Here is an 18,791-nt window from a genome sequence, read left to right as displayed (position 1 = left end):
CAACACAGCAAACGAGATCACTATGCTGGATTTCGTATTTCATCACCAGTCGGGCACTTCCCAAGCACCTAGGACTGAGTGATGTAGTGGCGAATTATGTTTGCCGATTCCAGTAAAGCGGCCTTTTGCAATTGACAGATGGAGATTTTGTCAATTCCGATGGTTTTCAAATGTCCACTGAGATCCTTTGATACAGTTTAGGAAATTTCTGTTTGGATTTCAATCAGCTTTGGCAATGATACCAGCCAGGGCCAGGAGCTTGGTCCAGATTGTAATTACTGCGGCACCCAACTGGTAGATTTCGCTGCTTGTTTATTCCTCCATCTATGCCAGGAAAACAAATTCCAATTTATTTATTTAGTTATTTATTGATTTGATTTCTATGCTGCCCATCTCCGAAGACTTGGGGTGGCTCACAATTGCTGTCCATTACATGGATGTGTCTTTAAAGATAGACCTATCAATGGGGGGAAAAGTAGGAATAGCCTACTTGTTTGTAGACAGTAGAAATCATTTTGAAGACTGTCTCTATAACCCTTTATGGTGTTTTAGGCAATATAGTGGGTTCTAACTTACCTCACTGCCGGTTCCCTTCCTGCCATGCTGCGTGGCTGTGTGTGCATTGTGCATTGTGTGGCCATGCACACGTGTGTGCATACATAATACAATACCTAAAACCAAGCAAAAAATAACAAACAAATAAATAAAAAGTTGAAAACAAGATGGCGGCGCATGCAGAGTGCCGGAAACTCAGCTTCTGCAAATGTGCAGAAGCAACAACAAAAACAACAACAACAAAACAAACACCCTCTCCCTCCAAAAAAGATGACAGCATTGATGGACTGGCACCAACAGAACTGGCTCCATGACTTCACCACCGTTTTGTGAACCGGGAAGAACCCACCTCTGGGTGGAGGCCTTGAATATTGAGAATTTTGAAGTCCTTGTGTTCTTGAGATTGGTTGATTGCTCGTAGACACCATTACCTAACCAGATAATATCAGAACCAAGGCAGAGTGAATTTTTAAAATTGTGTTTTGTTTTTCCAGATCCCTTTTTCTCCGAGTCTTGACCTCATAAATTATAGCTACCTGGAAGCTAAGTGTTGTCTATGTATGTGTTGTAATGCATTCTTTTTCTGCTGACAATAAAGAGTTGCTTCACTAGTCCTTTGTTAGGTTCCTTATTCTATACCCAGCAACACACCCAACGTTTGTGGAGAGGGGCGGCATACAAATCCAATAAATTATTATTATTATTATTATTATTATTATTATTATTATTATTAATTAAATAACTCTTTCAATATTTATTTCTTGAAATTGGTTCACCAAGCCAAACCATGATATTGTTCTCAATCAGCAGCTGAATAAATCAACTGAAATCATCTAGAAGTTGCATGATTGCTGTCAGATCCTTTGGCACATCTTTCCTTGGAGACTGTCATTTACAACTAGGATATTTTCACAGCTGTTGTGCAAGTGGACAGTTCAATTCAAATTTCACTTCCAGGAGAGTCTGTTGAAATCATGAAATGTTAACTTCTTATGACTGGCTAGTTATCAGATAACACAGATGCAGTTGAAGCACTGTAGAAGGGATAAGGTGTCAAGGAAGACTTAATATTCTTCCAAGGAAGAGCTCATTTTCATAAGTACTAAGAGGGTTGACATGGAAAGCTGCAGGGAAGGGCTATAATCTAATTGATTCCTCTCTTCCCCATGCCATCTTGTTAACTATCTGATTAATACAGCAGAAAATGTATATTGGTTTTTTTTTAAATGCTCTGATAGAGATGGAAATAAATGATATACCTGACATGGAGCGTGAGTTCATTTAAAGGAATATATTTCAGAGAAAGATTGTTGTATACAAGCCATAATTTCATGTCTACTTTACAAAATTATGGGAAATTTAACGGTGCTTTATTCATTTATTCAACATTTAAAGATGCATTCTTAAACATAAATATAATGATGTCATCAACAATGAACTACATTGCCAACATGCATCTAATAAATGTAACTTTCTTCAGCTTTGTGGTAATCTGTGCTGCAATGTTGTAAATATTTGCCATTCCCATAGAATAGAATAGAATAGAATAGAATAGAATAGAATAGAATAGAATAGAAAAGAAAAGAAAAGAAAAGAAAACAAAAGAAAAGAAAAAATTTGTCAAGAATCCTAAGGTACAACACTTAATGATAGTCAGGGTACAAATAAGCAATGAAATCATTGAAAGCATGCAGCCCTCCTTCAGTGGGTCGCCCTCTAGGGAGGCACAGCATGCCATGATTGCCACATCAGAATGAAGCGACAGAGAAAGTTTTCTCGATGAGGCAACCTCGAATGAATCAAGATCTCTCCTTTTTATTGTATTTTACAGTTCTGACATGTGGTACAGGATAACCAATTCGCGAACGCCACATACATTAAGCCATCCTCCAACTACTATTCACTCTTGCACCATATAAGGCAAGCTTCTCTTGTGGCTTCCCTATAGGTAATTAACGGAAGCTACATTCTTTGCCTTTTCCCTGGATTTTGTGTTTGCAAAGGAATGTCAATAATGCATACCCGTATATTTCCTTATATGGAAGTTAGCTATAGGTTTTCTTCATATTGCATACCAAGTCCATACATGGTCTGCAGCTTGCTTACTCAGCCTGGACTTTGCTGCCTTTCCATAGAGGAAGAATTAAGGTTTTATTCAGCACATAATTAGGCTTAAAACATCACTCTCCAGTAATATCTTATTTCCAAATTTCAGTGCCCATAAACCTATGATTACAACAAATCATATTAGGAACCAATCAATATATGTATTCTTATAAATGTATAGTTGATTCTCCGATTCATAAAATATATATTCTAAGGCATATTTTGTCAAAAGCTCTAATTAGTAATTTTTAGGCACTCTGAAAGGGAAACAACAAAGGTGAATCAAGAGAAGAGAAATGAAAGGGAGCATGAGGATGTGATAACAGAATGGACAAGGGGATCTTGCTTAATGACAAATTGTTCAGACTTAAGTAGGTTTTTGTGGCTTATGATATATAGAGGTATGGATGTATGAACTTTCTGAATGAATGCAGAAAATACTTTTTTGCAGCTTTGCAACTAACTGTTCTTCTCTTCTGTATCAAACCTGATTCTGCTGGGACCAGAGATACTGACCCTAGATTATTTCTCCATTTCTTTGCTTTTTCCCTTTAGCCTCTCCATTTTAGTCTCTATAACTTGTTCTGTTCCATTGTTTATTTCTCTTGATCATTTCTGTGCCAAAGCTAACATAGCAAAAGATCACATAACTGCTCATCTTTGAACCCCTCTTGCCAAAAGCAACACGAAGTTTACCTAGATCTCAAAGTATTGTTCTTTCAATCATCTTCCCTTGTTCTTATTATAATGTCATGGTAATGGCAACTAACAGTGTATGGCATGAGCTTTGGCCAGTCTCCAGGAAATACTCTAATAAAAACGTTATATTTCTTCATATAAAGATATGTGTTCACATAATAAAATTAAACAATACTTCGACATTATGTCATTTGCCTTAGGTTAGGTTAGGTTAGGTTTATTGGATTTATATGCCGCCCCTCTCCGCAAACTCGGGGCGGCTCACAACAATAATAAAAAACAGTACAGTACACAATACCAAATCCAATGCCCACCCATCCAGATTCCAATTGAAATTAATAATCTCATAAAAAACAGTATATATAAAAAACAGGCACACAGTCAGTCAATCAACAAAACAACATGGGCAAGGGGGAGGTGTTTTAGTTCCCCCATGCTTGACGGCAAAGGTGGGTCTTAAGGAGTTTACGAAAGGCAGGGAGGGTGGGGGCAATCCTAATCTCAGGGGGGAGCTGGTTCCAGAGGGTCGGGGCCCCCACAGAGAAGGCTCTTCCCCTGGGTCCCGCCAGACGACATTGTTTAGTCGACGGGACCCGGAGAAGGCCAACTCTGTGGGACCTAACCGGTCGCTGGGATTCGTGCGGCAGGAGGCGGTCCCGAAGATATTCTGGTCCGGTGCCATGAAGGGCTTTATAGGTCATAACCAACACTTTGAATTGTGACCGGAAACTGATCGGCAGCCAATGCAGACTGCGGAGTGTTGGAGTGATATGGGCATACTTGGAGAAGCCCATAATTGCTCTCGCAGCTGCCTTCCTCTCCTTTCAGCATATTAAAATGACCTGAGTAAACATGTCAACTGTATTCTCATTTTAACGTGTGCTAGATTCCACTATTGGCCTTGGGATAGCCATTTCCCAGATTTAAGGTAAAACCTCCCAATTTTCTGCAGGCTTGACCATAAATCTCTGACTTGGCATGTTAGAATACTTAGGAAATAATCACGAAAGCAAAATGCAAAATAAATTGATACATGGAGTTTCCAAACTCCACCCCCACCCCCTGAACTCTAGCTGGTTTAGAATCTAGCTAGTGCAGTTTAGATAATATGCTCATCTTACCCCACTTTGCCTCCTTCTTACTACTGCATTAATTTTGCTAAGATTTTGAGGAATCGGAGAAATTTGAGTCAGTCTGGATTGGAATATCAAATCATTTTTCTAGGGCTCCAGTATGGTGTATGAAGGACTGTTCCAGCATCATCAGCTTTACTAGATAAATGGTCAAAGCAATGGAAAATGCAGTTTAATGTTTCCAAATGTAAAACAATGCACTTGGGGAAAAGGAATCCTCAATCTGAGTATTGTATTGGCAGTTCTGTGTTAGCAAAAACTTCAGAAGAGAAGGATTTAGGGGTAGTGATTTCTGACAGTCTCAAAATGGGTGAACAGTGCGGTCAGATGGTAGAGAAAGCAAGTAGAATGCTTGGCTGCATAGCTAGAGGTATAACAAGCAGGAAGAGGGAGGTTGTGATCCCACTGTATAGAGCGCTGGTGAGACCACATTTGGAATACTGTGTCCAGTTCTGGAGACCTCACCTACAAAAAGATTTTGACAAAACTGAACGGGTCCAAAGACGGGGTACAATAATGGTGGAAGGTCTTAAGCATAAAACGTATCAGGAAAGACTTAATGAACTCAATCTGTATAGTCTGGAGGACAGCAGGGAAAGGGGGGGCATGATCAAAACATTTAAATACGTTAAAGGGTTAAATAAGGTTCAAGAAATGTTTTTAATAGGAAAGTGAACACAAGAACAAGGAGGCACAACCTGAGGTTAGCTCTGGGAAAGATTGGAAGCAACATGAGAAAATATTATTTACTGAAAGTAGTAGATGTTCTGGACAAACTTCCAGCAGATGTGTTTGGTAAATCCACAGTAACTGAATTTAAACATGCCTGGGATAAACATATGTCAATCCTAAAATAAAATATAGAAAGTAGTATAAAGGCAGATTAGATGGACCATGAGGTCTTTTTTCTGCCGTCAATCTTCTATGTTTCTATCATGACGTTGTCTTCAAGGCTACATTTAATAGAATGGAACAAGAATAAGAATAGAATATAATATAATAGAATAGAATATTCTTTATTGTCCAAGTGTGATTTGGCACACAATGAATTTGTCTTTGGACATACGCTCTCATTGCACATAAAAGACAAGATACATTTGTCAAGAATCATGACAAGTATACAACACTTAAGATTGTCATAGTGTACAAATAAGTGGTGCAGTGGATGAAGTTCACACTCAGCCTGCTTTGCATGGATGAGACCAAGAGTTGCCAATCTAGGATGCCAATTTCATTAGCTTCACCTATATAGCTTTGCTCCCAGACATTGAACATGGATAATAGCAGTTGTAGAATAAAGTACAGTGGTACCTCTACCTAAGAACGCCTCTACTTAAGAACTTTTCTAGATAAGAACCAGGTGTTCAAGATTTTTTTGCCTCCTTAAGAACCATTTTCTACTTAAGAACTTGAGCCTGGAAAAATTTCCCAGCCAGTTTCCTGCCATTTCCCCTTTAATCCCTGCCACCTCAGGCTTTTCTGGGCTGCCAAGGAGCCTTTCGGTGGTGCTTAAGGAGGCTTTGGCAGTCCAGAGTGAACAAAGCATTTTCCTTTCTCTGGGCACTTGGAGTGGTAATAAACCTCTGCCAGTGCCCAGAAAAAAGAAACACTCCCTTCGCTCTGGGCAGCGACTGTCCTCCTCCTTCTCTTCTTCCTCCTCCTCCCACCCAAATTTCGAGCTTTTATTTCTTTCCTAATGGGTTTGCACACATATTTTACTTTTACATTGATTCCTATGGGAAAAATTGCTTCTACTTACAAACTTTTCTACTTAAGAACCTGGTCACGGAATGAATTAAGTTCTTAAGTAGAGGTAACACTGTACAAAATTCAAAGGAGATGATATCTGTGATTCTACTCGTTATTCTGAAGGTATCAAATAAGCCCAGGAAAAATGATATCTAGGAGGAAAAGATAGTTCTACTTTTTAAATATAATTTGAAATAGCTCTGAATCTGCATAGAATTTCTGAATTATTCTAAGAAGTATTAACAAATATATTATGTTTCATAAGAGCAGGGCACCGGTCTCCTCACCCTATTCATTTCTCTACCCAGTACTGAATTTCAGAATTGTAATATGCTGGTGCTGTATTTTATTACTATTTTAGGGTGGCTAGTAATTAAAAGTTGTTAAGGTGTTCTTTTAAAAGGAAAAAAAAAAAACCCAAGCAGGATGCTTTTTATTTGTGGAGATGATTTATTCATCTGCTATTGCTTTGTTCACTTTGTTGTTGTAGCCACTAGAATGGAGCCCTCAACGGAATAAAAGAATTATATGCTCTAGGCTAATAAGGAACATATTCTCTGAAAGTGGATATTTAATACAGGCCAAACCATCTGGGTATAAAAAGGAGATTCTTGGTAGTCTTGAAGGAATCTGTAGGGGAAATGAATATGAGATACTTCAATGGCCCTGTGAAGATTGAATGGATTTGGTAGATGCAAATATAGATAGACTCTTGTGGAAGAATGGAAAATGTGGTGGGAAAGTGACTTGACTGGCTTCCGCATGGACTGCTATCATATTCATATACAGTGATCCCTCGATTTTCGCGATCTCGTTCTTTGCGAAACGCTATATCGCGATTTTTCCCACCCGATGACGTCACTCTCTTCCTTCCTTTCTCATCTTTCTTTCTCTCTCTCTTTCTCTATCTTGCTTCTTCCTCTCTCACACTCTCTTCCTCCCTCTCTCATCTCTTTCTTTCCTTCTCTCTCTTTCTCTATCTCTCCCCCTCTTGCTGGCGGGTGGCGGGCGGCGGGCGGGCGAGCGGGGGCATCAGCGAGGAAGACCCAGGGAAGGTTCCTTCGGCCGCCCAGCAGCTGATCTGCTCGGCAGCGCGGTAGCAGCGAGGAGCCGAATCGGGGTTTCCCTTTGCGTGGGTGGCGGGGAAACCCCGATCTTCGTCTGCTCGCTGCTGCTGCACTACCCAGCAGATCAGCTGCTGGGTGGCCGAAGGAACCTTCCCTGGGTCTTCCCCGCCACCCACGCAAACTCCACCATCTGCGCATGCGCGGCCATGAAAAAAAGGGCGCGCATGCGCAGATGGTGTTTTTACTTCCGCAACCCTACATCGCGAAAAATTGATTATTGCGAGGGGTCTTGGAATGGAACCCTCGCGATAATCGAGGGATCACTGTAGCTGCCAAATTTTAATTGAAGAGTAAGAAATTAAATACAACAGAGGGCAATATTGTGGAGATTGGGAGGAAGACAGAGAGGATATGGCAGAGAGAAAGGAACCTTGAATATTGGAAGAGAGAAGAATTATAGAAGAGCTAGGAATTATGCACATTTGGTGCAAATAGCATGCATATTCGTAGGGGGATGGATTGAGTTTGTGGTGCAAATATGTGCATACACATACACAGAAGTGCAACCTTTTCATTCCCCTCCACTCTGCTGGCATGTGTGTTTGGAAGCAGCCTTTTTAGGAGAAGGAATGGGAGCACCCCCCTCCGTGTGTGGTGTCTGTCTGTACGGATGGGAAGAGGAGGATGGAGTCACTCTACCCCACCCATTTGTGTAGTGTGTGTGCATGTAGACTTGTGAGGATTGCAACTCAAGAGTACAGTGATCCCCCGAGTTTCGCGATCTCGATCTTTGCGAAACGTTATATCGCAATTTTTCCACCCGATGACGTCACTCCCTTCCTTTCTCATCTTTCTTTCTCTCTCTCTTTCTCTATCTTGCTTCTTCCTCTCTCACACTCTCTTCCTCCCTCTCTCATCTCTTTCTTTCCTTCTCTCTCTTTCTCTATCTCTCCCCCTCTTGCTCTCGAGCGGCGGGCGGCACCCAGGGAAGGTTCCTTCGGCCGCCCACCAGCTGATCTGCTCGGCAGCGCAGTAGCAGCGAGGAGCCGAAGATGGGGTTTCCCCATTGCCCACGCAAAGGGGAAACCCCATCTTCGGCTCCTCGCTGCTACTGCGCTGCCGAGCAGATCAGCTGGTGGGCGGCCGAAGGAACCTTCCCTGGGTCTTCAACTCCCAGAGCGGCGGACAAACGGCGGCCGGACAAGCGGCGGACAAGCGGCGGGCAGACAAGAAATGCGGCGGCCGGAAAATTTCAAATTTATCTTTTCTGTTCTCTCACTAATAGCCATCACTGGGTCTTTTATATTTTCTGTAATACTTGGAGAAAACTAAGATTTAGACATTAAAAAAAAAATGGCATACACCAATGCACTTGACCAGTGACTTAGACATACAGGTGAAGGAAAAAACCCAAATATAAGTAGATGTCAAATAAGACAACTCTGGTGAATAAGATACTGTGACTTTTAAAAATATGGTTCTAGTTGGAATTTTGTTAAAGTCAATAGAGTATTTTGTCTAAGCTTAGTCTTAATGTCTGTGTATATCCAGTTGGGCATTCATATGATTTATCTCAACAGGTTTCCTAGCTTCTTTTCCTAAATTCTCCTTTAAATAAAACAATGCCTTGCTATTTAGGAAGGGGGACATTCCTGAACAGCTCCTTCTTAGCTTTAGCTCAGGCATTAGTGATGAAATTGAACAGCTGGCAGAATTAAATCATCCAAGAGACCCCTGGGAAATTCCACTCCCTGGTCTAATTGGTTTATATTGTAGCAGTTAGATGATGATTGATACTTCCTTTATCACTGAAATTCATTGGAGTTCATCAGAAATGACCAGAAACCCAATAAATTGTTTCAATTGTTTCTCTTTGTGTGAGTGAACATAGAATAAGATCATTTGACCAAGAGAAAGCCACAGATCTTGCTTGATTTAATAGAAAAATTCAAAAGTTAAAGTGGGTGCCATTTAAGGTCAAAACTCACCCACAATCCCAATAAAGCACAATATTTATAGTTTAGGATTGAAATGAGAGGTCCTTGGTACTCTTTGAACTTGATTGTTTTTTGCAGACATTTCATTACCCAAACTATTACTGATGATGTTACCCAGTTTGGTTATGAAACATCTACAAGAAAACAACCAGGCTTAGAGAGTACCAAGAAACTACAATCCAGAATCTGTGGGATGCTACAAAAGCGTATATTAGGGTCTTAACCATAGCATATACTATAAGGAGAAACAAAAATAAAAATAAACAAATTAATGAATTACAAAAGAAGATTGGAGAATTAGAATATTAACAACAAGTAGAACTGTCAAAAGATAAAATTAGGGAAGAAATGGAATTAGTGAAACATAGAATTAATCTATTAACACAGGAGGATTTGGCACAGAAAATTAAAAGATCTAAACAGAACTATTTTGAATATGCAAATAAATCAGGCAGGTGGTCAGTATATAAATTAAGAAAAGAAAAAGAAGAAAAATTCATACAACAATTAGAAGATGAGATAGGTAATATAAAAGTAACAACAGAAGAATGACATACAAACATGTTCTACTGATAACAGATTTGGGTAGAAATACATTAAATGAAGAAATAGCAATTACAGAGCTAGAAAAAGCAATACAAAAACAAAATACAATAACAAAACTCAAGGGCCAGATGGTATTACAGCAGAATTTTACAAGGAATTACAGAATTCATTGAAAAAGTTATTATTGGTAACATTTAATGAGGTTTTAAGTAAAGGAGAAAACTTGAGCAGAGTCAACAATAACACTAATACCAAAAGATACATCATAAAAACAAAAGATACAAAATTACAGGACAATCTCGCTGTTGAAAGTAGACTACAAAATTTTCGCAACACTAATGGCTGAAAGATAAAAAAATATAATCAATAAACTGATCGATTCAGATCAAAACAGTTTTCTTCCAAACAGACACATCAGAAATAATCTTGGACACATTAGAATATTGTGAAGTAAACCCAGGAAAACCTGTAGCTCTCATGTTCCTCGATGCCCCAAAGGGCTTTGACAATCTAAATTGGAATTTCCTTATAAATAAAAATTGTTTTAAAAAGATCACTTTAGATCAATTTCATTTGTATTAATTTAACAACACCCAAGAAACTAAGGGTTCTGTTTTCAATGTAGGTCCTTTATTATTTAGTATCTTTTAAAATCTTGCCTGTGTGATGAATTGTCCAATGCGTTATTTATGTTGTGAACTATGTTGAATGGTATCTGATTTATTCAGAGTAAGAGAATTCTAACTTTTTTTATGGGTGTCCTCTGAGATAAATGGGGCATCTGCTCTTGAATCTATTTTGAAATTAACAGTTGTCCCACAATCTGTTAGCTTTATCCTCCATGCGAATGGTGTGTCTTTTAAACAATGCAGGCTAAGGAAATTAGCCTTCCACTTCTGTGGTCACTTCAAATGTATATGTGTACAACATGTGCTAGCAAATTTTACTATATTTGAACATTTCTTATTAGTACTTCATCTAAGCCAGTGCTTCTCAATTATTTTCTGTTATGCCCCCCCAGGAAGAAGTAAACATTTTGTGCCCCTCCCCGACTCTCCGTTGGGATGCAATATTTGGCATGGTTTTGCTGAAGAAAACTCAAGTTTTTTTCACAAATATAAGTGTGTTTAAGTGACACCTTAATTAATTTCACTTCTTGCTGTAAACTGCCAACATTTTTACACACAATAAACATACCAGTCTTTCCTCCTCTCCCACTATAGTCATGGTGAAGCCAAGCACTACATCATGCACTTTGTCATATTTGCTCAGCTTAGCTTTGTCTCATTATCTCTATTTCTCCTTTTCTTTTCATCCATGTTAAATATTTTTCCATGTCGTCTCTTAAGGTTTGTTACCTGCACTTCATATCTCCTGCTCTGTGCTGTGTGCTATTGTTCAGTGCAAAAACCCCTTACTCCCTGCGGCAAAAAATGACACATACCCCGGGGTCATGCACCCCCTCCTTGACATCACTCCATGCCCCCAGGGGGGGCCACCCCAGTAAATGGGAACAAGTGATATAAACAAAAATTAATATTATTGGGGCAAATCATGTTCATAGTGACCCAGAAGGATCTAACTGTGTTGTTGTTTTTGGCAATGGGTTTTGAAAGAATTACTACTCTAAAGTAACATTTAATAAGAAATTATCTATCTTTTTGTTCTGTTGGGCTCTCTGGTACACTCCTCCCAAAAATTCACAGGTACAAATTTCAGACACACACACGTTTGAAAATTCAAAACAATGTTCTTTATAATGAAAATTCACTTAACCTAAGCCTTCTTTTGGTATAGCAAAGAGCACTTCTCTCCAAACAAACTGGTAATTTGTACAAGTCCCTTATCAGTTCTGTGATACTTAGCTTGCAACTGTGAGGAAATTCACAGTCCTTCTTCTTTCACAAAGTGAAACACACTTTGCTCTGATTTAGTTTCAAAGCGGGGAAAAATCAGCACACAAAAGGTCAAAGTCAGCAAAGCAGTCACGAAACACAAGGATCAGATAATCCTCCACAATGGCCAAACCCACAGGCTGCTATTTATAGCAGCCTCACTAATGACCACAGCCCCACCCAAACACAGGTGGCCTCATTTTCTTTGATAATAATCTCTCAGTTGTTGTTGCCTACGCATCGCTCTCCGCATGGGTGGCTGTATCATTAACTCTTGTTCTGAATCCAAGGAGGAGCTAGATAATTGATCTCCTTCTGAGCTGTCTGCCACACTCTCCTCCTCCCTTTCACTCGTGTCTTCTTGGTCAGAGGAGCCTTCATCAGCAGATTCCACTGGGGGCAAAACAGGCCTGCAGCATGTGGATGTCTCCCCCACATCCACAGTCCTTGGGGCAGGAGTTGGGCCAGAGTTAACCACAACACTTTTATTACTAATATCTACTAATTTCTAATGTAACTAATTGTCATTATGTGAAGTCAAAGGTTGGCCTGACACAGTTTGGTAGCGATAGAGGAATGGGGAGGGAGGGAGATATATAGTACATATATGCCACCACACATTCCTTTCTGCAGAGTCCATAGTAACAAACGCAGGAAGGAATTAGGAATCCTGCATAGGTTTGGTCCCCATGACTGCATTTGTGGGTGTGGGGATGTGAGATGGGGTTTTGACCCGGATGTAATCTAAGGGGCTCAGAGTTGGAATGAATCAAGTCAAATCCAGATATGGCTTTGTTAATAAATCGAGCCCTGCATGAAGCACAGGCGTGGAATTTGATTTATTTCTCAGATGCTATTTGGTTCGCTGACAACAAACAGATATAATCAACCAAGGAACATTCTTCTTAGCTATAGCAATAGCACTTAGACTTATACACTGCTTCACAGTGCTTTTATCTCTAAGCAGTTTACAGAGTCAGCATATTGCTCCCAACAATTTGGGTCCTCATTTTACCAACTTCAGAAGGATGGAAGGCTGAGTCAACCTTGGATCTAATGAGGATTGAACTCCTGGCAATGAGCAGTGAATTAGCCTGCAAAACTGCATTCCAACTATTCAGTATTGGGTTTCTATCTGAATGGGGGGGCAGACGGTGTTCCGATAGCAAAAATGGAGCTTCATGCGCAGCTCCAGATGACCAGTGCACACGCACATGCATTGGAGATAGATTTGGCTTATGCGCATGGGCAGGAAGCAAAATCTCATGAGAGGATGTGCGGGCACATGAGATTTCAGCTGTTTTTGGTGATTTTATTTTGCTTCTGTGCATGCACCAAAGCAAAAACATTGCTGACATCTTGCACGCCCAGGCATCTTCTCTCAAGATTTTCTTCCTGTGCATGTGCAGAAGCCAAATCTCACTCCTATGCATGTGCATGCCCATCAGACACACATGTGTACCCACCAGTCACTTAGAACTGCTCACACATCCGTACTGATAGCGGAGGTAAGTTGCAATCCCCGCCTGCAACTATTGCACCACCAAGGTTCAAACTCCTATATTATTATTATTATTATTATTATTATTATTATTATTATTATTATTATTATTATTATTATTTTACTTACTTACTTACTTACTTACTTACTTACTTACTTACTTACTTACTTACTTACTTACTTATTTATTTGATTTGTATGCTGCCCTTCTCCGAAAACTTGGGACAGCTTACAGAGCAAATGTAAAAACACAGCGTACAGTACAAATCTAATACATGAAAAAAAACTATAGCTAAAACCCCTATGTATTACTTAATCAAATGGTACAATCACACCATGTATCACAATTATTAGTCGGGGGACAGATTTAATTGCCTCAGGCCTGGCAACATAGATGAGTCTTAAGACTCTTGCGGAAGGCAAGGCGTTTGGGGGCAGTACAAATCTCTGGGGGGAGCTGATTCCAGAGGGTCAGGGCCCCCACAGAGAAGGCTCTTCCCCTAGGCCCCACCAGATGACATTGTCTGGTCGACGGGACCTGGAGAAGGCCAACTCTGTGGGACCTAATCGGCCGCTAGGATTTATGCGGCAGAAGGCGGTCCCGTAAGTAATCTGGTCCAATGCCATGTAGGGCTTTGCAGGTCCTCACCAACACTTTGAATTGTGTCCAGAAACCAACCAGCAGCCAGTGCAGTCTGCTGAGTGTTGGAGAGACATGGGTATATCTTTTTTTAATATAAACTTTATTAATTTTTCATTAAAAAAGACAAAACTGACAAACATACATTTAACATAAAATTGGGGTTGCAATTTCCCCACTTATTCTAGAAGTCAAATTTCCATACAGAAAAAAGAATACCTTATTAATACTTTAAATCAACTTATTACTTTAAATGAAAAGAAGAAATTTTGTTTAACCTTATATAAAAAAACCCCTTCATATATAAACTAAGTAGAACACAAAATTTAAGTCATAACCATACTTCTACATTTCTCACATAAATTTTACTTTTAATTATTCTTCTTATTTATCCATATATACACTTTATTCCAGAATCCAAATCACATAAAATTCTGATTCCTCTTGGTCTTTTAGACATGGGTATATCTAGGGAGACCCATGACCGCTCGCGTGGCTGCATTTTGCACAATTTGAAGTTTCCAAACACTCTTCAAAGGCAGCCCCATATAGAGAACATTGCAATAATCGAATCTCGAGGTGATAAGGGCATATACATATACATCAATATTTACTGGTTCTGGTTTCATCCTAACTGAATGCTTGGGGAAGAATCAGGTCTTCAAAGCCTTCCAGGCTAGGAAGATAATGCCAGCTGGACATTGCAGTAAAAGAAGCATAATGAAATGGAGAAGGAAAAGGTAGAGAAGGGGAACATTTCTGATCTTATTGACATTTTCCCACAGATATTTTAGCTTCAACTTGGAAAGTTTCCCAAGCTGCACATGGTGATCTATTTGGAGAGTGACGCACTGACTCAGTCAGCAGTAGGTTCTAAAACCCATTACTACCAATTTGTGTGCATGCTTGTGCATGTGCATGCTACTTCTGTGAATGCGCAGAAGCATTCTGGACAGATGGGCGGAGACGTCCACCATCAATGCTACCAGTTCTAAGGACCAGGCCAAACCAGGAGCAACCCACCACTGGACTCAATCTATTCAAACCTCATCTGGAGAACTTTGGGATCCTGATAAAATGGCAATGAAGTTGTAGGCAGGCAAACAATGCACATGAACAAGGGACTTTATACTTTCCAATATGTAGAAAGTATTGATAAGCTGCCTACACACATAGTCTCGGCAAAACATTACTTTGGAATAAAAAAATTGTAGGCGCTCATAGTAAATATAAAAGATTTCTTTTAAAAAAAATGAGGATTGGGTTTTCAAAAGACAAAAAAAATTAAATCTACGCTCCCACACAGATGCTACTCTGACATAGCCACACTATATAAATGCACATGGTTTTAAACTTGTGCAGAAAACCCTAATCTTTTTACTGCATGCATAAGCATTGGGGTAGATGCTTAAACCCACTAAAACTCTTGCTGACAATGATCAGGATTAATAGCAGCAAGAATTCTATCTGAGCAGCGATGAAAATTCACAGTAATCTTAAATCTGGTGTGAATACAGCTAATAATCTCATAAAACCATCCACACCCAGCTAATCCCTTTGATCCTTCCTCCTCTTCCTCCTTTAGCTGCCAACTAAACGAATTCTCACCCCTCCCCATCGGCCCTTCCATGCGGCCCGTCAACACCTCCCACCTTTGTGGTAAGCACAAATGTATGGGAGCTTAAGGAAATGCTTGCCACACTTCCAATCCCTTTTCAACCTTGGCAGTGAAAGAGAACATGAGTTCAGTTTACACAAGAAGTGGGAAGAGAAGAGAGGCAGGAAGAGGAAATACATCTTTTTATTTTATTTTATTTTATTTATTTATTGAATTTGTATGCCGCCCCTCTCCGTAGACTTGGGACGGCTAACAACAATGATAAAAACAGCATGTGACAATCCAATAATAAAACAACTAAAAACCCTTATTATAAAACCAAACATACACACAAACATACCATGCATAACTTGTAATGGCCTAGCGGGAAGGAATATCTCAACTCCCCCATGCCTGGCAGTATAAATGAGTCTTGAGTAGTGTACGAAAGACAGGGAGGGTGGGGGCAATTCTAATCTCTGGGGGGAGTTGGTTCCAGAGGGCCAGGGCCGCCACAGAGAAGGGTCTTCCCCTGGGGCCCGCCAAACGACATTGTTTAGTCGACGGGACCCGGAGAAGGCCAATTCTGTGGGACCTAACTGGTCGCTGGGATTCGTGCCATAGCTGAACCACTAAGCATAATCTTTGAAGACACCTTCAGGGCCAGTTCTCTACCAAACCTATGGTCACTAGCCACAGTCATTCCCATCTTCAAAAAAGGAAATCCCCGTCTAGGAGAAAACTACAGACCTATCTCTCTATGCTGCGTCACAAGCAAAGTCATGGAATCAATCATAAACCAATCCATTATCCTCCACCTAGAAACTAATAAACTACTCTCTAAAAAAAAAATTGATTTCAGAAAAACATTAGATTAGATTAGATTAGATTTATTGGATTTATATGCCGCCCCTCTCCGCAAACCTGTAACCTGCAATTCCTACACTGCAAAAATATATGGACTATACATCTCAACCAGGGCAAATCAGTAGATGCAATTTATATAGACTTCTGTAAAGCTTTTGACTCAATGGCTCACAATAAACTACTTCTAAAACTGAAATCCTATGGCATCTCTGGACCCCTACATGACTGGATAACTGTGTTCCTATCAAACAGATAACAAGTGGTCAAAATAGGGAGCGCCCTATCTAATCTTCTTCCTGTTAACAGCAGTGTACCCCAAGGCAGCGTACTAGGACCAATGCTCTTCATACTCTATATAAATGACCTTTGCAATCACATTACAAGCAACTGCATTCTCTTTGCCGATGATGTAAAACTCTTCAACATCACCAATAACACTGCTGCCTTCAAAAAAGACTTTGACTTTGTGTCAAAATGCTCAAACATCTGGCAACTCCAAATCTCAACCAACAAATGCTCTGCCCTACACATTGGCAAAAGATTCAGAACACCAAATACAAGCTGAATGGAAAAGACCTTGCAGACAACCCTCACTCTATAAAAGACCTTGGAATACTCATATCAAATGACCTAAGTGCCAAGGCCCACTGCAACAACATTGCCAAAAGGCTTCAAGAGTTATTAATCTAATCTCACATAGCTTCTTCTCTGGTAATATCACACTACTAACCAGAGCATACAAAACTTTTGTCAGACCAATCCTTGAATACAGCTTATCTGTCTGGAACCCACACTGCATTTCAGACGTAAATACATTAGAAAGTGTCCAGAGATACTTTTTGAGAAGAGCCCTCCACTCCTCTACTCACAACAGAATATTTTACACAATCAGACTTAAAATCCTAGCCTTACAAAGTTTAGAACTATGTTGCCTTCAACACAACCTAAGCATAGCTCATAAAATCATCTGCTACAACGGCCTTCCTATCAGTGACTATTTCATCTTCAACCACAACAATACATAAGCACACAACACAACACAAAGTAAACTGCTCCAAAATTGACTGTAAAAAATACGACTTCAGCAACCGAGTAGTTAATGCCTGGAACTCACTATCTGACTGTAGTTTTCTCACAAAACCCCCAAAACTTTTCCCTTAGACTAGTCACTGTTGACCTCACCTGATTCCTAAGAAGTCAGTAAGGGGTGTGCATAAGAGGGCAACATTAGGACTTCCCTGGCCTAATGTTTCCCTTATTTGTACCCATCTCATATATATAAACAGTGTTATATCTATGTATACTATCAATACTCACTTGAAAAATAAATAAACAAATAAATAAATACTTTCCTTTAAACTCTGTCTAGCGGTGGTATAAATACATGGCACAGGACCAGATTATCTCTGAGACTGCCTTCTGCCGCACGAATCCCAGCGACCGGCGAGGTCCCATAGAATTGGCCTCCTTAGGGTCCTGTCGACCAAACAATGTCGGCTGGCGGGACCTAGGAGAAGAGCCTTCTCTGTGGGAGCCCCGGCCCTCTGGAATCAACTCCCCCCAGAGATTCGCACTACCCCCACCCTCCTTGCCTTCTGAAGGAGCTTAAAAAAATCATCTTTGCCACCAGACATGGGACTTTTAGATCTTTCCCCTGACCACTGAATGCCTTAAGTATGATTGCTGAATGTTTGGTTGATAAGTTTTTCTTTTAATTGTTTTTAAATTGTAGTATTAATTGGATTTACATTATTGTTTTGTTTTTATATATGCTGTTAGCCAACCGGAGTCCTGGGAGAGGGGCGGCATACAAATCCAATTAATTAATTATAATAAAATAATAAAATAAAATAAAATAAAATAAAATAAAATAAAATAAAATAAAATAAAATAAAATAAAATAAAATAAAATAAAATAAAATAAAATAAAGTAAAGTAAAGTAAAGTAAAGTAAAGTAAAGTAAAGTAAAAAGTAAAGTAAAAAGTAAAGTAAAGTAAAGTAAAATAAAATAAAATAAAATAAAATAACATAAAATAACATAAAATAACATAAAATGACATAAAATAACAATAACATTAAAATAAAATAAAATAAAATAAAATAAAATAAAATAAAATAAAATAAAATAAAATAAAATAAAATAAAATAAAATAAAATAAAATAAAATAAAATAAAATAAAATAAAATAAAATAAAATAAAATAAAATAAAATAAAATAAAATAAAATAAAATAAAATAAAATAAAATAAAATAAAATAAAATAAAATAAAATAAAATAAAATAAAATAAAATAAAATAAAATAAAATAAAATAAAATAAAATAAAATAAAATAAAATAAAATAAAATAAAATAAAATAAAATAAAATAAAATAAAATAAAATAAAATAAAATAAAATAAAATCCCCCCACAAATGGATATGGGTTTATATACTCAGTG

This window comes from Erythrolamprus reginae, chromosome 1 (genome assembly GCF_031021105.1).
Source record: "Erythrolamprus reginae isolate rEryReg1 chromosome 1, rEryReg1.hap1, whole genome shotgun sequence".
In the NCBI taxonomy this organism is placed as follows: Eukaryota; Metazoa; Chordata; class Lepidosauria; order Squamata; family Dipsadidae; genus Erythrolamprus; species Erythrolamprus reginae.
This window is presented reverse-complemented; position numbering follows the sequence as displayed.